Genomic DNA, 24,776 nt, shown 5'->3' on the forward strand with positions numbered 1-24,776 from the left:
GTATTAAAAGCATTTTCATCAAACTATGGCAGGTTGAAGGGCATCTGTAAACTACTACCAATAACCATCATATCCACACACTTAGGAAATGTTGACCTCTGCTAGGACTGTCTCAGTCATTAGTGTTTCTTTTCTCTTTCTTTTGTGAACTACTAAAAATAATACAAAATGGGAATCAAAAAAATCTGGATTCTAGCTGTTTCTTTATTACATGGTATCTGTTTCCCAGATGTCAAACAAGGATAAGAAAATTTATCTTAGAAGTTTTGTGAGAACAAAAATAAGACATTTGCTGTGAAAAAACTTCAAAACAGTAAATCAATTGCATGATACATGGCATTGTTATTTTTAGAAAAAATTATTTCTCAACGGCTTTTTTTTTTTTTTACATGGTTGTTACCATCATTAGAATTGTTTTGGTGAAAAATGATACCAAACCGGAAAGAATTTCTTTGCATTTCTCTACTATTTTAGAATTTGGAGATCCAGGTGCTTGAGATTGAAGACATGCCAGTGACAAGCTCAGTTCTTCCTGCAGGCATCTTGAATTCCAGCCTTCCAATTTGAACCTAACACCATTAACTTAGTTTTAGCTACCATGTTTTTAAAGGCACAAAACTCCATTTTTGTAAATAACCTGAACAGAATGCCACACTCACACTCACACCTCCATCATTGCCACTCATTGGTCTTAGAGACATTTCTCAGGACTTGAATTATGAAACTTCATGAAAAAAGTAGCAAACAAAAACTTTGCTCCACACCATTTAAAATGAAATAAAGTTAGTATTTATCATTTATAAAGTTGTACAGGGAACTTTGCTAAGGAGCCAGTGACTTCCACATAGAAGGCAGTGGTATATTCAAAATTTAGATGAACGTATATGATGAAATCTTGTGCAACTCTGCTAAAGTTCGGAGAACAATTCTTTCACATGATGTACAGGACACGTGTGCTACTGGCTAGCAAGGAAGTAAGTGTTTATCAGATTTACAAATATCATTTCTGCTACTGTCGCAGCTCCAAGGGCCACAGCACCAGCAGGTATATGGCTGGAGGCATCTGGTGTGGGACCAGGCAGTGGGGTCCTCACACTGCCTGTCAGCTACAAGCATCTCCCACCATTTCTCACTGTGCCATGATTTTCACTTCTTGGGGCTCTGTACTTACCAGGTAAAAATAACATACACCTAGTTCCTTCCCATGATAAGATTCTAAAGTTAAGTGGCATGATGGTGAACACGGTGCAATTTAAAGTATGCAAAAGCCCCTGTTTTCACTCTTTCTTCCTGACTCTGTGTGTGTGTCTATCTTTGTCTCTCTGTCTCTGTATCTCTCTCTCACACACGTGTGCGCACACACACACAATCTGTTCAGATAGAACATATCACACTACTCCATTCTTCTTAGAGTTAACCGAGTGATAAGCCCTATTTTAAATACATATTTAAGGTGAAAGAGAAGTCCTTGAACTATTAATGGTCATTAGAACAAGATTTTGAACAAGTTCACCAGACTACCTATTCAGTCAGCTTAAAGGGGATGGAACTATATTCAAGAACATTGTGATTGTGAGAAAATAGGCATAATGTATGGGGCACTCCCAGGATGAAGTCTTGGGTGGCGCTACCAGGAGGTCATGCCATGCCATGGGGCCTGAGGCAGTCTTAGGACACTGGGTGTCTTGAGGTGGGAGAATGGCAGAGAGAGAGCATTCAAATCCAGGTACGTAACCACCACCAGCAGACAAACCAGGAGTTTAAGCAGCCTCGTTGCAAAGGGAAAAATCAGAAGGCCTGGGGGCTCCAGACCTAGATTTTACTCAACTTGCATTTTCTCTATGAAAGAAACTTCTGAACACTGTAATAAGATTGTGAATAAACAATGACTCATTAATTCAGTACTTTCAAAGAGATTCTCAGACAGGCAAAAATAATACATGGAGCCTGAACCCAAGAGAACATCCCGAACTTCCTCCAGGCAGAACAGTCCTGAACATTGGGAGGTAGGTAGAAAGAGAATAAGGAGAGGAGAGAAAAGAATACATAAATCATATTGTATATCTTCCTTCTTCTTCCTCCAAGACCATTAATTCAAGTGACAGAAGGTAATAAGGAACAGAAAAGGCTAAAATAAACATTAAAAGGGAAGGAAGTCACTAAGTCAAATATGTAGTCTGGGGATGTTGTGGCTGAAGGTTATGCTTCACTCGCTTTGACTGTAGGATTAATTTTTGTGAGTTTATTGAAGCTATCTTGATCCCAGACCTTTCCTTTGGTATCAGTAGAGAGTGCTTTTTCCTTTCCCACTCATATTGATTAAATTAGCAACCAGTATCTTGCTCACCCTTGACTGGTACTTCTTTCATCCATTCCGTATCTCTACATTCATGCATGCACACCTGTGCACACACAAACACACACATACACAGACACATAACACCACAGTCAGCTTGCTTCAGTTTGCTGCTCTTCATAGCTAGCTCCGGCCCTGGAAACCTGGTTGGTCACAGCAGGGAATACAAACTGAATTGAGCCCTCCTGCCTTCCATGGGAAAAACCACAGGGGCCCAAGTAAGGATAGATTTCTGGGGCCTAGAACACCAAGAGCTATGAGCCACTTTTATATGCACTTTGGCAGAGCTTCCAGGAAACAAGATAGCTGACAAGCAACTCAGTTTATCAAAACCAAGACAAAAATGCAAGTAATCAACTTGAAGCAACAGCAGGACAAGTCGGACAGAAAAACATAACTCACCTCCTTTTCTCCACCCAACACAGTCTTTCTTTCAGAGCAAGGGACTATTACCATAGGGACTGTGCTAAGAATACATGAGAAAAAGTATAAGAGAGCTGTCTTGGGTGGGTACATTTACCTGGCAGATCTGCATGAAGTGTTGCTTATAAAAACATGGTTGAAGGTTGTACCTGGGCCGATGATGCACAGTGAAGATTTTTGAGGTTTTCCCTTCATCCATTAGCCTGGCATTCCGTCACTCTCAAAACATGTATTCAGTGCTTGCTGTGTGCATAAGACACTTTGCCAGATAATCTGGGGGTGTGAATCCTCTGTACTCAAGGAGTTTGCAACCCAGGAGGGAGCTGAGCAGATACACACATAAATAAGATATAAAGTAGAAAGTGATAGGAGCCCTAGGAAAGGAATTTAATGAATAGAGGTGTCAGCAAAGGTTTCTCAGAATGGTGAAGCTGAGCCCTGAGTGAGATAGGGTCCTGACTTCCTCACTGAGGGCAGAGAATGATCAAAGCACACACTGTGGTACCAATGCCTGTGAGGAAACAGCTGCACCAGGCTAGAGCTAATGGCATATGGAAGGATCTCAAGGAACAAGAGCTTGGGGGTGTAGTTTAGGCATATATTTGAAGGTCTTTGAATGACATGTGAGGATGTTTAAACTTTATTCTGGAGGTAGAACAATGAAAATCCAAAAGCCCAAGGTCAAGGCGGGTTGTGAAAGTTTAAGTCAACAAAGATATTGACATGAAGAAGGGAAGCCCATTCAGAAGCTATTGCAGGAATCCAGGTAAGTGGGAGAAGGGCCTGACCTAAGGATGAGTGGGGCTAGGAAAACAGCAAGAGATGGAAGCAACAAACATTGATTGATGCATGTCCCATCACTCAGAAAAAGCTTACAGCTGAAGAAGTCAGAACAGAGGGTTTTCTACATGCTTCTTGGTTTTCTCCAGCACATTAAAGCTAGCAGCAGGGATGTGAGAAACTGGGGATGATTGGCAGTGCCTGGGAATTTGCCCTTTGTTCCAAACAGACTGCTTACATAGCTCCAACTACAGCTTGGAGTAGTTGAGGTTAAGCAAAGCAAAAGGGTGATTAGAATTTCACAGGAAACAAATAATTAGGATTGACAGAAAATATAGTAAAGCTGCTTTGAAAGCAAAACAAAAAAATTGAGGTTGGGTACTCTATCTCACAAATGTTTAGACAATGGTCATGTTTCAGAATATTAGTGTCTTTCAGAAATATTACTGAAATGGATTTTATCTGAGGGAAGAGGGCATTTTGAAAAAAATATTTTTTGATACAGGGTCTCATTCTGTCACCCAGGCTAGAATGCAGTGGTGTGATCATGGCTCCCTACAGCCTTGAGCTCCTGGGCTCAGGTGATGCTCGCACCTTAGCCTTCTGAGTAGCTGGGACTACAGGTGTGTGCCAAACACTGTTTGTTGTTTGTTTGTTTGTTTTATAAATTTTTTATAGACACAAGGTCTGGCTATGTTGTCCAGGCTGGTCTCAAACTCCTGAGCTCAAATGATACTCCCATCTTAGTGTCCCAAAATGTTGGGATTACAGGCATGATCCACTGTGTCCACCCCCAGGGTTTCTTCACCACACCAGCACAATGTCAGCAGTGAAAGGGCCTGGAAGCTGGGAAAGCTTGAAAGATACAGACTGGACCTGAGGCACTGAGTTGATTTAATAATGTGTGCCGCAAGGTAGGTGCTCATTTTAAGCCTCACTTGAGTGTGCCATGAATATGAAAATGCATTTCCAAGGAGTTTGGGAGGCATCTAAACTACTCTTACCTGCCTCTGTGAGAAAATCAGTCACTATGCTGAAGGAAGGATCTTGACATTTCTTCTATGGTAGGAATGGTTGAGGGGTAGGAACTTGCCTCTTGGATGTCCTACCAGCAAGATGTGCAGGGAAAGGCAAGCTTTTGTTTTGCTTTCCTGGGCAGATCAGTTTCCACATTAAAACCAAATCAAACAACCTGGAGAAAGACTCATGAGGTGTCAGACACTTAATTTCCAGAAGTACACGAGGGGAATGTTTTGAAATCCTGTTACACAGCCATATTTTACATACTTTGTACTTGTATATTTCTATAGGTTTTTGGTCACATGAAGCAAATATGGAATTTCACAAGTTCTAAACCTGGTGGGAGGCAAGATCAGGCTCCCAAGGTGTCAGCTTTTAATGATGTCATATATTTAAGGAGCAATTGGTGCCAGTCTACACCCCTTTTGGCATGTGCATATGAAAGATATTACTGGTGTGTGACCATCCAGTTTTTATGCTACTATGCGCTTTGCATGCCTACTATGTGCTAAGGTCTATATACATAATCACATTTAATCTTCACAGCCACCCCACAGGAAGTCTTACTACCCCTATCTTGCAAACAAGGGAAAAATGAGGCACAGAGAGAGAAGTGCAAGAGGCAGAGGTGGAATTAGTGCATCCACTTATCAAGCCTTAAGATGCAATCAGCATTGCTGACCAGCCCCTGGTCCCACTTGTCTCAGACACTGCATTCCCTTCCTATTTTTCTGGTTGAACCTTCTTTTGTTCTTTTTCTTTAGCTTTCCTTTAAATGCTGGTCATTATGGATTGTTGCAGCTCAACAAAATGTCTCTGTTGGAGTCCTAACCTCTGGTACCTCAGAATGTGACCTTATCTGGAGACAGGGTCTTTATAGGGGTCATCAAGTTAAACTAAGATCATTAATCGGGGCTGTAATCCAGTATGGCTGGTGTCCTCATGAAAAAGGGAAAATCTGGACACAGACATGCGCACAGAGAGAATAGAAGATGAAGATTAAGGTAGAGACTGGGGTGATGCTTCTACAAACCAAGGAATGCCAAAGGTTGCCAGCAAACCACCAAAGCTAAGGAAAGGCATTGGACAGAGTCTCCCCTCACAGCCCTCAGAAGGAACCTACCCTGCTAACACCCTGACCTTGGATTTTTAGCCTCTGGAGCTGTGGGACTACAAATTCCGTTAAGCCACCCAACTTGTAGTACACCTTGTTACAACAGCCCTAGCAAACTAATACACAGCTATGCTTCAGTAAAGGGCACCTCATGGAGAAAGACCTCTGCCTACTTCCCCAGGCTTGTCCAACTTCATCCTCATGTGCAAGGCACCTGCACCCCACCAAGTAATTAACTTCTGCTAGTTTCCTGGACACCTCAAGCCATTGTATGCCTTGTTCCCTTGCTATGATATTCCCCCTTTCTGGAACATCTCCATCAGTAGTCCAGCTCAATTATCACCTCCTACAGGAAGCCTTCCCTCATTTCCTCCTATGTCTATCACTCAAGAAGTATTAACCACACTTTTCTCTGTGCTGTAGGTTTTTATTTTATTTTATTTTATTTGTACCTGGTTCTATGGTTACGTTTTCACTGTATTGTAACCTGGTATTCATGTGCTTATCTGTGTCTCCTATGGAGCTGTCAGTCTCTGAAAGGCAAGTGCCTACTTCATTTCCTCTCTGGATTCCAGCACTAAGATGGTGCCAGGTGTCAGCCCTCCTGGAAGCCTTAGAAAGATCTCTCCAGCCAGGCGCAGTGGCTCACGCCTGTAATCCCAGCACTTTGGGAGGCCGAGGCGGGCAGATTACAAGGTCAGGAGATTGAGACCATCCTGGCTAACATGGTGAAACCCCGTCTCTGCTAAAAATACAAAAAAAAAAAAAAAAAAAAATTAGCCAGGTGTGGTGGTGGGCTCCTGTAGTCCTAGCTACTGGGGAGACTGAGGCAGGAGAATGGCGCGAATCCAGGAGGCGGAGAATGCAGTGAGCCGGGATGGCCCCACTGCACTCCAGCCTGGGTGACAAAGCGAGACCCCGCCTCAAAAAAAAAAAAGGAAAAAAAAAGATCTCTCCAGTTGCCCTACCCCAATCACAATATAGGGGACTACAAAATGAGCACATAGTGGGAGGAGACAGAATGGTTCCCTGATTACCTGTATGAACACAGCTAGTGAGAGAATGTGTCCTTCCAATGTGGGTGAAGGTAGAAAAGCAGCATCTACGAAAGCATGAAAAGAAGGAAATAGGAGTTGCTGGACCTATTGAGGAATTCTCTGATAGGGAACCTAAGTTATCAGGCATCCCATCTTTTTAGTCACATTGGAAAGTAATCTCAAGAGACAGATGATTCAGAGTCTCCTAGCTCTTGGTCCTTAATCTCTGGTTTTATATAACTCCCCTTATCCTGCTTCCATGTTTCTCAGACAACCTCTCATTCCCATCTGGATCTCCCACTGACCAAGAATAGGATGAGCCCATGGACTCCACGTGTTTCCAGTCCTTGAGCAGTGATTGTTCATGGCCAGTGGACAAAGTGGCTTTGGATTGCTTGGCTCCCAAGCAGTCTGACAACAACCAGAGAAGGCTTGGAGCATGTCAGTATGAGAATTTCTGGTCTGAATGACAGATACATTTGTCAAATTGAATTAATAAGCGTCATTCTGGCAGCCACCCCAGTCTCCTTTGGGTTTTGCTTAGTGTGAGCTAGTGAGTTAAATCAATCTTGGTTTATATTTATTAGGTAAATAGTAATACTAGCACCTGAGCAGGACACTGTGGCTCACGCCTGTAATCCCAGCACTTTGGGAGGCCAGGGTGGGCAGACCACTTGAGGTCAGGAGTTTGAGGGCAGCCTGGCCAACATGGTGAAACCCCGTGTCTACTAAAAATACAAAAATGAGCTGGGTGTGGTGGTAGGCACCTGTAATCCCAGCTGCTTGGGAGGCTGAGGCAGGAGAATCGCTTGAACCCAGGAGGCAGAGGTTGCAGTGAGCTGAGATCACACCACTGCAGTCCAGCCTGGGCAACAGAGACCAACCCTGTCACAAAACAAAAACAAAAATAAACTAGAATCTAAAACAGAAACAGCCTACATCCTAGTGATTTAACAATAAAGGTATGATTCTCACTCGTGTCCTTATATTCCAGTCCTTGCAGGGTAAGTGAGGACTTGTAGTAATTCAGTGCTACCTCCTCATTGTGTCTTCTTTAAGCTTGAAATCATGTGGAAATAAAAGCAATTTTGCTTTCATGTGGAAGATAAAAGGGAATGGATATGGGAAGTGGCCCACATTGCAGACACCCTTGTGCTCCTGGACAGAATTTTGTCCCATGGTCACTTCAAGCTGAGGGAAACTGGAAAATGTGGTTGAGCCAGATGCTTGGGAAAGGGAGAACTTGGAAATTGACCATCCTAAGTGGTCTCTGCCACATAAGGACACAATAAACTGACACTCTAGATCCTTCTTTGGGCAATACTATGGCCACTTCCAGACTCTTCCTTCCTGACACTGATTGCTATACCTGAACCAAGAAGGGGTTGGTGCATGTTCATCAAATAAGTGAATAGAACTTTTGACTCTTCTCAACTATTGGGCAAGCTTTAGCCGTTACCTCTAAGTGGATGTCCTCTCGAATAACTTCCTCTCTTTTCTCTCCTCCTGAGCTCCAACCTTACATTCCCAATTCTTTCCTGGGTACCTTCACATGAGGGTCAACCATCCTTTCAATTCAATATGACAAACCTAAGCTCAGCAAGCTCTTCCTGGGCTGAGCTTTGTTTTTCTTACACAAGGCCTAAGGCAAGAGCCTTATCTAACTCCGGTTTCTATTCCTCCAAGCATCTAGTACAATTTTGCATGCTAATAGTCATCTTTTGAATAAATGTTTCTGTTGTGGAATTATGTATTTAAACTATGCTAACCTTAGATTAACAGAAAAAAATGTAATTTTTCTGTTTTTCTGTAGCTTACCTGATATTCCTCACACATACCCCTCTGTGTCTGATAATCCAATCTGTTGTAAACTGTTGCATAAAATAATTGAAAGTCTCTTTAGGTAACTCAGTCTATCTTTTTTTTTGTTTTGGACATGCCATCCTCAGATGACCCTTTCCTCTGCTCTCTTCAAGAGGCATCTGTGGCTATGGCTGTACCCACTGAATCCAGGCTCAGGTAGTCTGGCCTCTAGCCCTCAGCCACAGGGTCTGCCTGTTTAATTTCACCACAGCAACATCCCTAGTAAACTTCCCCCAGCACTGTTATCTAATCTCTGCATGTCCTCCACAGGGGCCCAGAATGTCAGGACACCCAAGGAGAGTGGAGGAAAAATTGGGAGAACTAAATGTAGGCCTCCTTTGGCCTAACTGCAAAGGTCACTCTGATGGAGCCCATCAACGTTGGTGTGAGGGAAAGAGGGGCATCTGTGAGGCTCTCCCACTGGAAATGAGAAGGAAACTACTCTCCTCTCTGCTTTGCTTGTAACCAGCCACCCCTACCACCCTTCCAGGAATTCTCCTATTGAAAGGAGGGTCCACCTGTAACACCAATCCATGCCAGCTTTCTCCTAGTTCTGAAGTCCACCATGGGCCTACTTCTTCTCTCACTGTGGCCAACACTTTCCTGGCCCCATAGCTACTGCTTTTCCCAGGTGGCAGTGACTTGCCAGCCTTCCCTGGAGTGTCCGGTGAAATAACTTCTGAGTGTTATGAAATGCAAGAGAGAAAATGAAAACCATATTTATTTTTTCAGACGGAGTCTCGCTCTGTCGCCCAGACTAGAATGCAGTGGCTCAGTCTCGGCTCACTGCAAGCTCCGCCTCCCAGGTTCAAGAGATTCTCCAGCCTCAGCCTCCTGAGTAGCTGAGACTACAGGTGCACACCACCACACCCAGCTAATTTTTTTTTTTTTTTTTTTTTTTTTTTTTTTTAAGACGGAGTCTTGCTCAGTCGCCCAGGCTGGAATGCAGTGGCACAATCTCGGCTCACTGCAAGCTCCACCTCCCGGATTCACGCCATTCTCCTGCCTCAGCCTCCAGAGTAGCTGGGACTACAGGTGCCTGCCACCATGCCTGGCTAATTTTTTGTGTTTTTAGTAGAGACAGCGTTTCACCATGTTAGCCAGGATGGTCTCGATCTCCTGACCTTGTGATCCGCCTGCCTTGGCCTCCCAAAGGGCTGGGATTAACGCCCAGCTAATTTTTGTATTTTTGGTTGAGATGGGGTTTTGCCACGTTGGCCAGGCTGGTCTTGAACTCCTGACCTTAGGTGATCCACCCACTTTGGCCTCCCAAAGTGCTTGGATTACAGGCACGAGCCACCGTGCCTGGCTGAAAACTATATTTAAAAATATTTTAAAATGTAATAAACATTAAGTATCAGGCACTATTCCGAGAGCTTTCCAGATATGAACTCACTTAACCCTATGACAATCTGAGGGTGGGGTTCTGTAATCAGACCCATTTTACTGACAAGGAAGCTGAGGCATAGCACAGCTAAATGATTTGCCCAAGGGCACAGAATTTTGGTTCAAACTTAGGCAAGATGGTTCTAGAATCTCTATTCTTAACCACTATGCTAAGCTGCCTCTACATTTTCTTTATATTTTTAAAACATTACTCCTACTTCAGCTGATAACTAAAAGGACATTATAATTGCCCATCATATTTTCCCACAGGCAGTAAACCAAGATGCCAAGTGAAGACTTCTCTATAGCATAGGGCAAAAATCCATGAAGCTAAATCCTGGTGTTCATGGTCTATGTTAATTTGAAAGCCAAAAACCCGTAAAACGCCATGTGGGGAGCTTCAAAAGAACTGCTGTCTTGGGAATTCTTACCAGCTTTGAAGACTTTGGGGAGGTGTGGTCTGTTTTTCCTTCTCTGAATTCTCCTCCCAGCCTCTAATCCAGAGCCTGTACATGTGGGTGAATTTGCACACACACACACCCACCAATGGCAAAAGCCTCTCCGGGATCCTTCCAGGATCCTTGGAGTCAGGGCTCTACAGGGCTATTTTAAAGTGTGATGGTCCACTGAAAATGTTGTCAAACAGCAAAGTACTAACCTTTTTGAATCACTAGGTCATATTTTAGAGACGACTGTGAGTTCTACCCCTGCAGGAACGTGACTTTTTCACACTGTATTTTCTCAAACAGGAGAGAAGAGAATTCCAACCAGTGAGATGAAAATTGCACAAATCCTGCAGCCCATCTCTGCCACAGCTCAAAGTAAGCAACTTTTACTGCTGTATTCTTAAATAGTCCCAAGGATCAAATTATGTCTCTGCTAAAACATTGTTAGGCCTAACTTCCTCACCAAGAATGTGGGCTTTGTTCTGACTGCCAGGTTGAGAGGGCGTTTCTTGAAAACTTTGGTTTCTTTGTAGGCACAGTATGTGCTCATTAGATATAAAAGCTGATGGATTAACTAATTCCTTTAGCCTTTCCAAAATAGAGGTTTCATGGAACTATCTAGGCCCATAACAAATGTTTCTGTGATGAAACAAACTCAGGAAACTGTATATTTTCTTTTTCCCTTAAAGATTCACAGAATGCATCATCTCATTAAAAGCTCCAGAAACCCTACAAAGAAGAAACCTTACCTGGTATTCCCCAAACTGAGATTTGAAAGATTTCTACTGATTTGTAAAAGAGACTCTTATTCTGAGAATTTCTCATGGCTCTTAAAAAGAAGTCACCTTCCCATTGTATAGACTTAGAGACACAATTTGTACTTCTTTTTCGGATTGTTGGGTAAGTAATGACCCAGGCCATTGAAGAAAATGAGGAAACTGTGCACACAAACTGATGTCTTATGTGACCAACATGCAAAGAAGAAATGGAAGCTTTCCCCTATCTTTCCAGCGTTCAAAAATCCTACTGCTGAATTCACCTCCAATTCCATGAGATGATATAGAAAACCTCCATAAAGACCCCAGGTTACAATGTTTACAATTTATTCTGTACTCCTTTTCTCTGGCAATTGATGACTGCTATTATTAATGAAGACATTACAAGGAATAAAAGGGCTTGCCTGCCACTTCTCACCACAAAACTGTGTGGCATCAAACAGAATGAAATCCTTCTGACACTGACAGCTGGAGAAAACCTTGTCACCACAGTGAGTGTCAAGTGTGGTGTGACATCTTTGTGTGTTTCCTTTGCACCTAATAACTTCGTTGCCAATACAGACCAAAATAATGAAAGAAAACCTGCTTTTGCCCGCCCAAAGGATTAACTGTACTGTTGAGAAAACTGCAGGAATATTTGACATGAGATCACAATTTTTAATTCTTTTCCCCCCAGGATTCTGTATGAAGTATTTTTCTATCAAGGATTTAAATAGAATTACTTTTCCTCACATTGGTCATGGAGAGAATTAAGACATTAACTGTTGATCCAATTTATACTGCCATTTGATCCCATAAGTGCTATACAGGACTCGGTTACTCATGGAAAATAGCTCCTGCCAGATCAAACACTCTCAGGGCCAAAGTCACAAGATTCTGACTTTACATGCTCTGTTCTGCCTCCTTTCATTTTGCCTCTTGGATTGTCATGAACTTCCCGAGCAAGGAGGCCATCCACCATGTAGCGTAATGTCTTGCTAAGAGAAATTAGTATTCAGTCTGCTCAGGTTCCAGCAAAGACTTTCTTTATGAAGCTCTTCAAGTGGAATCGAGGTAGGAACTGTTATCCTTTTAAACCCTTGTCCTATTCATTCACACCTTGGAACAAAAACAGAAAGCTGAACTCTGTGGAGGGGAAAATTGATACCACATGGTTTCTGGTGTATCTGCAACTTTTGGCTCTCCTTTGGAAAAGGATATGTGTGTCATGCACACGTGTCTATTTCATCCTCATATCTGACAAATACCTTTGTGAATTGCCTTGCGGACTATTTGGATGTTAGTGTAGGTTACAAATTTCTAGAAGGCTGGGAGATGTCCTTAAGTCTCGTAGGTCATGAACACTAGAAGTTTCGGATAAAAGGTGTCATTTTCAGATGAGTATGAGGAATACTTTATTTTCAGCCCTCTCTTTTAAGAGGCGTAAAATCCTTTAGTGCTGAAAACACTTGTACTACCGATAATGAAGAATTATATTTAATTTTAACTCAGTATGTTCCTAACTTGACTATGGAATTAAAAGTTCTTGTAAGATTCCACAGACCAGGTAAGACTTAAAGATTTGCCAACATTCAAAACCTATGAAAAATAACCCATTACTGGGCAGCTAAGTAATCTCCCTCCTAATTTATCTGGCTCTATTTTCTTGTCTCTACCATCACCAACAGCATCTTTCTAATCTCTCACTCAGATCTTCTCATTCCTCCATTCATTAGAACACTGGTTCATTTCTTCAATAAACATGCCAAATAGGAGAGGCTCAAACAAGATGGCAAGTTTTTTCTGATGTGACAGTCTGTATGTTTGCAGTCCAGCACCTGAATGGTAACAGCAAGAGGACAGAGGCTCCAGGTCCCTCTTTAGTGCCCTGCCATGTGTAGGGTGTTTCCCATCCAAATGTTCCAAGATGTCTTACCACTATGCCTGTATTCCAGGCAATGGGAAGGAGGGAAGGGGAAGGAGAGAGAATTTTCCTTCCTTGCAAGAGCATCATCTGCAAGTTGTGTTTCTGCTCACCCTCCATTGACCAAAGCTTTATTGCTTGACCAGAGCTAGCTGCAAGGGAGGCTAGGAGATATTGTTTTTGTCAATCTGGTAGCCTTTATCACACTACAATTTTTATGTTAGAGGAAAGAGAAAGAACATTTATTAGGGAATAGCTAACCATGTCTGCTACACCTATGACCTTCCATTTGGCTCTTACAATGATTTTGTGAAGTGAGAATTTTTATCCCAAGTTTTCCACTGAAAAAAGTAAAGCTCATAAAGCTGAAATAATTGTAATATTGTCATCATGTTAAGAATGATGAAGGGTATTAAATTTTATCTGCTTCCAAGCTAACAAGGGAGCCGCCACAATTGCGTGGATTCTTACAGAAGACACAGACTCCTGACTCAGACACAGAGGACCTTATCACTCATGGCACAGGAAGCAGCAACAGCTCCAATATTCATGTTGGTTCTTCTTGTCCTCCAAATCCTGTGGGGCATTAGGAGGTGGCCAAGGTAGATGCTGCACATGCAGTCGGTTTGCACCAAGCTTAGGAAACTACAAGCTTTTAGAGAGGCTGTCAGGAAACCTGCCCTACTTTTTCCTTAGGAGGAAAACTTTTTTTGGTATCCTAGTAAAGAAACAAATCTCTCTGCTCAAGAGAGACACATTGCCTCTAAGCTCCAAGAAGTTCACCATACAAATATTCTTGGAAGGCAGTCCCAAATAAAAGTCTCTTTGTTGACAAGGCTTGCAGAAACATGAGAGACCCGTGGACATTTTTTCCCAACACACAGATAGTCTTGCTATTTTCATTACAATAAATGCACTTCTACAAGAAGTCTACCACGTACACTCACCATGCCTCCATCAGGGCAGTTCTCACTTTTTATTGTAACTGTTTACACCTCTGGATCTCCATATTGGAATATCAATTCCTTGAAGGCAGGGGCTATGGCTTTTGCTTTTATATCCCTAGCACCTAACACATTACTTGGAATATGGAGCATGTTCAACAACTATTTTGAAGTAGATTAGAATAAGATTTACTTAAGGGATAGAACAAATCAGCAAGCATTACATGTTATTGAATCCACTTGAGATTCTCTTTGCATGGATCCTAGGGTAGGTGGCTAATTTTTATGATTCTGGCCTCAAATACCACTTCCCTGACCACTGTATTTAAAATATCATTCTAGATAAGTCTAATGATAAGCACTTGTCACTACCTGATACTATTCTGCTTGTTTATTTAGGTATCTGACTCCCCTTCTAGAATAGAAACTCATGACTTCAAGGACTTGCCTATCAAGTTCATGACTATATTGCTATACTCTAAAATAGTGTCAGGCCTAAAATAGAAGTTTCGTAAGTATTTTTGAACGAATAAGTGAATGAGTAAATTCAGCAAACATTCACTAAGTTTATACCATCTGCTAGGAACAAAATGTTTTACCGTGTCACAGTGGCCCACAAAGAATATTGTTACTTTGGGCAACTGAAATAATTCCATATCTGGGTTGAGTTGAGTGGCAGCATCACTTTTGTTGGGGTAATGAGCTTCCATTCTTCACTACAAGTATTCCACTGCTGGCTTGAACTGGGTCCTGAACACTGCCCTTTCCTGGTCTTGCTGGCAAAGGCATCCTGTGCCAGCAGGCAGCTTCATTGCCTTCCTCTCCTCTCTGAGTCCCTAGGTAGCCATCCTGCTTATCAGGTATCCACAGTTCTGGTAAGGTAGCCTCAGGGAGCCATCTGATTGGCTCTGTGGGCCCCACACCTCCAAGGACCCCATGCCCTTCATATGATGCTTAACCCTTTGTTTATCCTCATTCTCACCTGGGCAGCAGGTAGCTATCAGACCCTCTCTCACCTTTCCTTTACTCTTCTTCCACCTCTGTTTGATCTCCTGTAGCAGCCTTGCCCATAAAGTCTTTCCTGTGGCTTCACTGAGAAATTCGATTAAGTATTCCAATACTGCTCTGAAACAAAGTGATCCAATTCAGGTGAGGTAATTTGTCTTGCAAGGTGTATCAATAATCATTTTATTCATTATTTACCCATTTCCAAAAATGATGTGAAGTGGGAAAATATCAATGTTGAACAACAAAAGTAGTAAACTCTCTTTGGGGGGAAGATCATTATAATTTGTTTAAATGCTGACAAATATTGATATCAATGGTGAACATGGAGTTGGGGCATGAGGGAAATTAACAGAGGGCAATTGCTAGGATATTTTTCAAGCCATCATTGATTCAAAATGAATGAGAGTAGAGTTTTGCATGGAAAATTAAAGGCCTAATATTAAAAATAATTAAGCATTTTCTCATTTTCATAGATGAAGAAATTACCTCAGAGAAGTCAAATAATTTACCCAGAGTCACAAAATAAGCAAATGACGGAATATTCAAATCCAGGTCTTCTGACTCTACCTCCATTACACTGTCTGCCTTAGAGGTTTCCGAAGTATTGGTAAGATGGAGGCTGGAAGAGCTTGAAACAGACCATATAAAGCCAGGTCTGAGTTGGAAAAGCAAAAAGGCCCAAGGAACAGCACAGACTCTGACCAGTGGGGTATCTCTGTATTTTAAATAACAAATACAACAAAGATTCAAGTTGCACATGCACCTAGATGTTTCCATTATTGATCCATATATATATATGCCAATTTAAAATATTTAAATGGAAAACAATTTGTGTCTACTTTATTGTATAACTATGCTAGTTACAGGAATCGTCTCAGTACCAGTTATGTATCACTCATGTCAAAGAACCAGGGTCAGAAAAAAAAATCTCCAGTAAAGATCCTTGCAACTCAGAAACACTCTTTCTTCTGGATATTGCTATGAATTAGAGTTCAAAGAAAGCATTTTTAAAAGAAATATGATTTATTTGCTCCTCATGATAAACAATCAAAACATCACATTGTACCCCATAAATATATGCAATTATTTGGTTAACTGAAAATAAAATTTAAAAAGAAATAGAACGAACCTAAGTTAAACCCTGAGTTAAATGACTTTTTAACAAAATTCAATGAATTTAGTTTAAGTTCATGTTTGCCTATGTAATGAATAGAGTATTATTTATGATAACATCCAGAAGAACAGTTCTCAGGGGTTGGCTTCATTACAGTATGTTAATTTAAATTAATTCACCACTATTCCCTACAGTTAGTCTTCCCCTGAAGATTTTCTCACACACACACACACCCCCACACCACCTTCCAGAAATGTAAGAAATATCTTTACCCTCATCCTATCCTATCTTTAAGATGCCAACTTCTAGCTTTGCAGGTAGGAAGGATTAAAACATGAGAAAGAAAAGTAGGCCTAACTTGTCATGAAAGTAAAATATATGGTCAAAGCCCATACCAAATGATAATGCCTGTATTTTTCCAGATACGAAGTTCCTCTTTTTTTGCTCTTAAATGGGTTGAGAAATTGTGTTAGGTAGTTGGGGGAAAAAGCATTTGGGGCCCTGAGGTTGTCACGACGGTGTTTTTGCTACTAGAAAATACATGTCTCAATGGTGAATATTTTTAAAAAGGTACCATTTCAATTTAAGTAGACCCTTAAAAATAATAGAGGCTCATCAACAGGTGGCATAAAGAGAGGAACAACAAACACTGGGGCCTACTTGAGAATGAAGGATGGGAGAGGGAGAGGATCAGAAAGAATAACTATTGGGTACCAGGCTTAGTACCTGGGTGAAAAAATAATCTGTATAACAAGCCCCCATGAGACAAGTTTACCCATATAATAAACCTGCACATTTACCCTTGAACCTAAAATAAAAACAAACAAAAAAACCCCTAGAGGCTCACCTGCTTCCATTCCACGTGAAATGTCGAAATTTGTATTCTTTTCTCCCACTTAAGGAAAGTCTGGCGTAAAAAATCCAGAGTCCACTCTAGCATTTTTGTCATGTGTTCTAATAATGCATTTTTCACACCAGCAAAATCATAGAAAGTGTGGTGAAATACTGTTTTAAGTGACAGCCATCCTTCACCTGGTATGAAATGACCGTGCTAGATTCTGTTTCACAGCCAAAAATCATGATTATTGCACCGTGTGTATGGGGTTAACCTTGATTATTCTTATTCACCACACCAAGAAATTACTCCAAACCTAAACTGATCCAATTAATAAGACTGCAATTAAAACCAAGAAAAAAATATAAACTTATTTTCTAGTTCTCAGAAAATATATGAGAAGGAAAATTGACTCCAGAGACACAAATGGCCTAATGGAATAATTAAAATTATAATTAAATAATACCAAGTCATCCCAGGCCTACTTAGCTCTATAACTCCCTCCAGGATTATTGTGTCATTAGGGGAGGGAGGATGAAGAAATCACTTTTCAGGATTTCTCAGTGTAAGAGAGTTCTCCAGACTTTCAGAGCCTGAGAAGAGACCAAGAAATAAATAAATATCAGGACAGATGAAGCTGACATTACACCCCTGCCCAGTCATTTCTACTTTACCATTGATAGCTGTGTGGCCAAGGAAATTGACCTTGCACTTTTTATCTTTAATTTCCTCATCTCTAAAATTTCTGGGACAATAGCAACATGAATCACAGAGCTGCTATGAAGATTAACTATAACCATGTATAGTAAGTGCTATGGGCACTTATTCGGTATTGGATATCACTATTAATATGAGGAAGAGGAAGACATCAAATGGTGTAAAGAGTATTCCAGAACAGCTAAAGACGGTGACAAAATAGTGAATGCACTGAGTCAGGTGTTAATGGTAGGAGAGTTTCTGGAGAGTCGGAATTGCAAATTAGAAAAGCCTCCCTGTAAACTGAATGTGGGACTCTGGGAATGGAGGGAGGAGGTGAAGCCTCAAGCAACTTTCTCTGTCTCCCATTAAGTGCAGACCCCAGAAAGTCTATCACTGATAAGGAGTGGGGCAATGAAAATGGGGAGAAGCCTAGTAAGGAAAAGGGTTCCCTTTCCATAGGCCACATAATCTGTTCTCCCAGCTTAGCAAGTGACCCAAGGTTGGCCAGGTGTGGTGGCTCATGCCTGTAATCCCAGTACTTTGGGAGGCTGAGGTTGGCAGGTTACCTGAGGTCAGGAGTTCAAGACCAGCCTGGCCAACATGGTGAAATCCCATCTCTACTTAAAATACAAAAATTAACCAGATGTGGTGGTGTGCACCTGTAATCCCAGCTACTTGGGAGACTGAGGCAGGAGAATTGCTTGAACCTAGGAGGTGAAGGTTTCAGTGAGCTGAGACCGTACCACTCCAGCCTGGGCAACAAGAGTGAGACTATGTCTCACACACACAAAAAGAGTGACCCAAGGTCTCTAGCTTTCTATTTCTTTAAATTATTGTTTAAAAATCATTAGTGAAAAACTACCGAGGCTGGCACGGTGGCTCACGCCTGTAATCCCAGCACTCTGGGAGGCCGAGGTGGGTGGATCACGAGGTCAGGAGATCGAGACTATTCTGGTTAACATGGTGAAACCCCTTCTGTATTAAAAATACAAAAAAAAATTGGTCAGGCAAGGTGGCGGGTGCCTGTAGTCCCAGCTAATCGTGAGGCTGAGACAGGAGAATGGCGTGAACCCGGGAGGCGGACGTTGCAGTGAGCCGAGATCGCACCACTGCACTCCAGCCTGGGTGACAGAGCGAGATTCCCAGTCAAAGAGAAAAAAAAAAAAAAAAAAAGAAAGAAAAAAAACTACCTGTTTGGTACAATATATACTACTTGGGTAAAAGGTGCAATAAAATCCTATACTTTACCACTGTATAATTCATTCATGTAACCAAAACCTCTTGTACCACTAAAGCTATTGAAATATAAATTTTTTAAAATAAAAAATAAAACAAATAAAAATCATTAGCTACCACACTGATTAGGATAGCTAACCACAATGATAGAAAATAACAAGTGCTGGCAAGGATGTGGAGAAACAGGACCCCTCCTACCCTGCTGGTGGGAATGTAAAATTGGCAGCCTCTTTGTAGCACAGGTTGGCAATTCTTCAAAAGGTTAAACATGGAGTTACCATATAACTCAACAAATCTACTCCTAGGCATCAACCCAAGGTCACTGAAAACAGATTTCCACACAAAACCTTGTACAAGCATGTCCACAGAAGCATTACACATAACAGCCCCAACTCAAATGTCTATCATTGATGAGTAGATAAACAAAACCTAGTATATCCATACAATGGAATAGTATTTAGCCATAAAAGGGAATGAAGTACTCACCTTAAAAACATTATGCTAAGTGAAAAAAGCTAGTTATAAAAGGCCACATATGGTATGATTCAGTTACATGAAATGTCCAGAAAAGGCAAATCCATAGAGATAGAAAGTAGATTAATGGTTGCCAGGGGCTGGGGAAGGAAGGGTTGGGGATTGTTTGCTAATGTGTATGTGATTTCTTTTTGAAGTGATTAAAATGTTCTGAAATTAGATAGTGATTATGGTTGCACAACTGTGAATATATTAAAAATCATGGTGTGTGCTTTAAAAAGGCGAATTGTGAATTAGATGTCCAAAAAGTATGAGGAAAAAAATCAGTATCCCATTTAACAAATTATATTAAACTAAATTGAAGGCAAATAAAAGCCAAAGTTTTACAAATGGTTTAGTGAGCCTACATAAGTCATTCATTCCTGTTTCCTAATTTTCCTCAACGGGAGGAAGAACAGAACCACACTTGCCACCTACATTTGTGATAAGACCTGAGTACATTTTTAAAATGTCTGTGTTTTTCAACCAAAGGTTATATACAAATACTAGGTGTTATTATGAAACTGGCAACACTGAACACTGGGTAACTTTAAATAGAGTCACCATGTGGCAGTTGAGTCTTAAACATATGCACTGGTGTTCATTTCTCACAGCAACTGAGTGGCCCACTGGATGTACTGTGGCTCTGAGTGGGTCACCCGTGGGGGCAAAGCTTGGGATACACACACACACAGTTTTCAGATTCAAGCCCTAGTTGATTCCTCTAGTTATCATGGTGTCCAGAATATTAAGTTCTGTTTTCACAATAGACAGCCCACAAAATTGTCAACTCTGATGATCCTTTTAGAAAATAACCTAGGGCACTCATCATCGCACCTTGAAGAAGGATAGTCCTTAAGAGGTGCTGTTTACATCCCTTTTTGTGCAATCAAAAGATCTTGATTCTCTTCCTTCAGATTTCTTTCAAGGAAGTAGATAGAAAGAATAAGATTCTGGAATGTGGAAAAGGTAACTACCCCCTTTTCTTGATGGCAAATGTTGTTAGTTTAACCTTCTATGGAAAGGAAGGGCAATGTAAGAAGTGCAGTGAATCCTCAGTTCCAAACAGTCATTGCAAACTGACTGTCTACCCTTAACTCACTGTAAACAAGTGCATTTCTAACAAAATTATCTGCCTGCACCTCACTTGTGATTTACACAAATGAGTTTGGGATCCACACACTGTAGAAGCCAAAGCCACTGTCTACTCTCCCCACATTCTTTCTTTGTCCCAACCCCATCCCTTGCTGCTGGGCAGGTGCACAGGGGAGAGGGTATGTGCACATTTATACGGTGGAGAAGCACACACCTGCTTCCTGCACCCCCTGGTGTCTCTCAGAGCCACCAGCCAGAGAAGAAGTAAAGCTGAATTGCATGTTGCACTGAAAGGGCCAGGATCTAGTGACCCATCTCTCCACTCCAGTCCTTCACTCCCTTCAACACAACTAAAGAAGTGGAAATGAAAAAGAGGCAAAGACTGGTATGGAAATTTAAACTAAGCAATGAATGGTTTGTATCTTTATGGAAACTTTTGCCCTTCCCACATTTTCCTCTTATCTCAAAGAAGAAGGAATCTTCATCATGACTCTCTCAGAAACACTGTACAGGAAAGATCCACCATCTCAATTCCTCTTTATTTGCTCTTTTTTATAGAAATGGGAATAATAATGATTGGTTAATTTGCCTCAAATCAGGAGACTGGATTCTGCTGCTATCTAGGGTACTTGGAAGCAAATGGGGGCTAGGTTTGACAAACGCTGGATGCCTGTGTTCAGTGATGGTGGACATCATTGGTGGAAGGCTTCCAACCTTCATGTGACAAGCAGACCAAGCACTGGGTTTACGGGTTGGAGATAAGAAGCTACAAGGCAAGCAAAAACCAGCAGCCAAGGGTGGGAGTAGAGAGAAGGGGGAAAGAGGCAGCGTGGAGCTATTCTCGATTACATGACTTGTATACAGTTTATAACAGACTAGCTTCAGCTGGATTGAACAAAAAAACCAAATAACTATTTTAAAAACAGTTCTTTCCCTCTTCCGAAAAAGTTTGAAGATAGATGAGCAGGACGTGTAATGTTCTCCACAATCATCAGGGAATGAGAATCTTTGTTTTCCACTCTACCTACTTGGGCTGTAGCTTTTGTTTTCAAGGTCACTTCAAGGTTGAAAGATGGCCACTAGAGCTCTAGACATGGCACTGTGTCCCAGGGCAATGGGAAAATAGAAGGAGCCAGAGGAAGGACACACCTCCCGGCTGAATGAAAGTTACCCTGGGAACCCCACCCACCAACTTCTGCTTGCATTTCATTGGCCACTTCCAGCTGCCATGTAGATTGGGATGTGGAGTCTTATCTGGACACAGTGGTGGCCTAAATAACATCATCTGGGGTCACAGTGCATTAGTAAGGAAGAAATGGATGCCTGATGAGTTCCAGGGAGCAATCAGATTAACCACATCTGCTCCTATGGGGAGGAGAAAGCAGAAGATAGAGAGGTTAAGACTCACTCCATAGTACATTCATGAGAGATCAAAAGAATTAACAAAATTTTCTTTCTCTGTAATCTAAAGGTAAGCAGAGAATTAAGGGAGTTCTCTGAATAAATTAAGACCATTACCTCATTGCAAATACGTATACACACTTGAAAAAGTAGACCCACTTTTCAGGGACAAATGCCAAGAAAAGAACAAGGTTATAGAGGAAAAGGCTTCCTTCTACAGCTATATCTTCCCATAAAACATTGTGGGGTGTGTATGTGTGTGTGTGTGTGTGTGTGTGTGAGACAGAGAGAGAGAGAGAGAAAGAGGGAGAGAGAGTAATGGAGTAGTGGTACTATTTTATTCAGAGCAAGTTCTCAACTTTCTATGTACTTTTATATGTATCAACACACTCTAACCCTACTGAGCTCCCATTATAAAAATTGATCACCCAGGTTAGGGCACAGTTTGTTCTTGTGCAAGGACATTCCCAAAGAACAGATACGGGGAGGGCAGCACTTCCTCTGGGTCTTATCACTAAGTTAATGGTCAGAATTCATGCTGTGGAGTGAACAGCCCATCACAGTCTGAGGCATTACCGTGGAGGATGAGCTTTAGGGAACAATGGGGTAAAGACAGACCAGACAGGACAGGCCGTCCGGAACACTGCCCAGAAAAATTCCCACCACCTCTGCCAGCTCCTGAACTGCCCGTGTAGGGAGATTTCTGCTGTTACACAATCAGCTGGCTTATCTTGTCTGCATGGCATGTTGAGAGAAGGCTGTTTAGGGGCCAGCTAAGTCAGTTTCTCTGGCTGCTGAAATAGCAGCTTTCATAAAAATAGTTACAAAACTCATGTTAAAGCTTGGGCTGCATACTGTCTTTTTAATAAAAATAAGGATATTCTAAACAAGGAACAGTAAAGGTTTCGAGGAGAAAATATAATAGAAAAGTTGTCCTAGCACCCTTTGGAGAAGGTAATGGGACTCTCTTATGACCTTTATTTCAGAATTGCTTTGTAATTCTGGTAAGATAGACACTAAATTGTCATTTCTGGACTGTATAGACATGCTAAATTGTCATTATTGGAAGTATACACACACATGCAAAAATGGACCCATTTTAAAATGAGCAAATACAAGGGCCAAAATGTTTGATTACAGGTTCATGATGGACTTTTTTTTAATTACACAAATGCTTATATTTTTCTAACAATAATTTCATTTGAAGAAAAGTCAGTTGATAAAGTTTAAGGTTGTATTTATTACTCCCATTGGTTTTTGAAAAGTGTTCATTCAGCCTAGGTGTTTTTAGGGTATCAGCTTTTGAACTCAGGGTTCTCAATCTTGAAAGCATAATGGTAAAAGTCCTGCTTTCACGTATTTAAGTGTTCTCAGAGACTGCAATTGCCAATATAAATTTGAAAAGCAAAATTTACAGTACCATCAGTTTTTGTTAACAAATACTGTATGCAAATCCACTGTAAAACTGTCTTACAAATATTTTCTTAACAATGTTCTACAACTAGTAGTTATCTTTTGAGGTGCCCAGCAAAGAAAACAAAATCCATCCACTTTGTGCCAATCAGTAGCAACCACAACAGACCAGCTGATGTTGTTAACAATGCCCCTATTAGCTAAGGATCAGAAATTTTGTGATATTAGTTTCTGGGATCATTTCAGGATGGAATTAGACTGACTCATCTCAGGTCCTGGTGCTCTCTTAATTCTTTGGTCAGTAGGAATTAGTCCTATCAAGCTTTATCTTGGTCATACCCAACACTGTCCTCAAGCATAAGTTAAGTAGCCTTACTATAAGATCCTAATTGTCAGAAGTTTTCTTCTCTGTGCTTGGCTAAACTCCCATTTGCAAAAGGAGCTGTTTATGCAATTTGATTGCTTTTAAGAGCTGTCCCACCTCCAAATGCCGCCTCAAGGGGACTCTGACACCAACTGAGGCAAGTGAGTGCTAAGGTTTAGAGTTGCCCATGTTTGCTTTCTGATACAGGAAGAAGCTGAGTGCTGGATGAAAGTGAAAGAGATTATCAGTACCAGAAAGCCAGCTCTTTCCTTCTTCCCTGGAAATGGAGTTGTCAGCAGCCGGTTCAAAGCAGACATGTGAGAAAATCACCATGTCTATTTTAATGGAAATGACTTAAATAATTGTCTTGCAGTAAACACGTTTTAAAAACTGATCTTTCTGGGGTTGAGGGAAGCTGGCTATACCAAATGGGCCATGAGCGGGGAGTCAGCTGACTTATTACTGGTTTTACCACTTACTAGACGGGGGACCCTGATCAAATTTTTAGACTGTCTAAACCCTAAGTTTTCTCATCTCTAAAGTGGGAATCCTGCTGGATTACAGTGTTTGAAAAAAATGATCTATAGGCAGCTCTAAAACTCAGAGTAGAGTGCTTAATAACTTTTCCTTATCTCCCCTCAAGAGGAATATTCATTAGTAAATCAGAAGATGATATTATTAACTTATAGCATGCCCATGATCCATAGCATACATAGAGGCCAAATTGTACCTGATTTATCCAATTGCTTAGACAATGGTTTTAAACCAGATTCACATGGAACCCTTTATAAAAGCACATTGCCTCTCCATCCCAGGAGGTTGAGATTCTTTAAGTTTGGCGAGGAATCTGTATTTTAACAACTGTATTGATAATTTCAAAGTATGCCAAAGTCTGAAACCCTCTTAGGTTAGGAACAGGTCAATATGAGAGAAAATAGTCATTTTGATTTACTCTAATAACTTTACCATTTAGATTAAAAGATACACCCAATCCATGAATAAAAATGTTAAAACTAGGTTTTTTAAACTCTAGGTAAACATTGCCTGAAT

The 24,776-nt window shown here is 41.2% G+C and overlaps 1 long non-coding RNA gene across 1 annotated transcript in view; it reads left to right on the forward strand.

The window, feature by feature from the left end:
- Nucleotides 1–12,101: 12,101 nt before the first annotated feature.
- Nucleotides 12,102–24,776, forward strand: part of LOC119623869 (uncharacterized) — a 38,671-nt gene continuing 25,996 nt past the window's right edge. Inside the window, exons 1-2 of the long non-coding RNA XR_005239935.2 lie at nt 12,102–12,254; nt 15,107–15,219. This is a non-coding gene — a long non-coding RNA (uncharacterized lncRNA). The remainder of the gene's footprint in view (nt 12,255–15,106; nt 15,220–24,776) is intronic.

The sequence above is a fragment of the Chlorocebus sabaeus genome, chromosome 11 (assembly GCF_047675955.1).
Source record: "Chlorocebus sabaeus isolate Y175 chromosome 11, mChlSab1.0.hap1, whole genome shotgun sequence".
Lineage (NCBI taxonomy): Eukaryota > Metazoa > Chordata > Mammalia > Primates > Cercopithecidae > Chlorocebus > Chlorocebus sabaeus.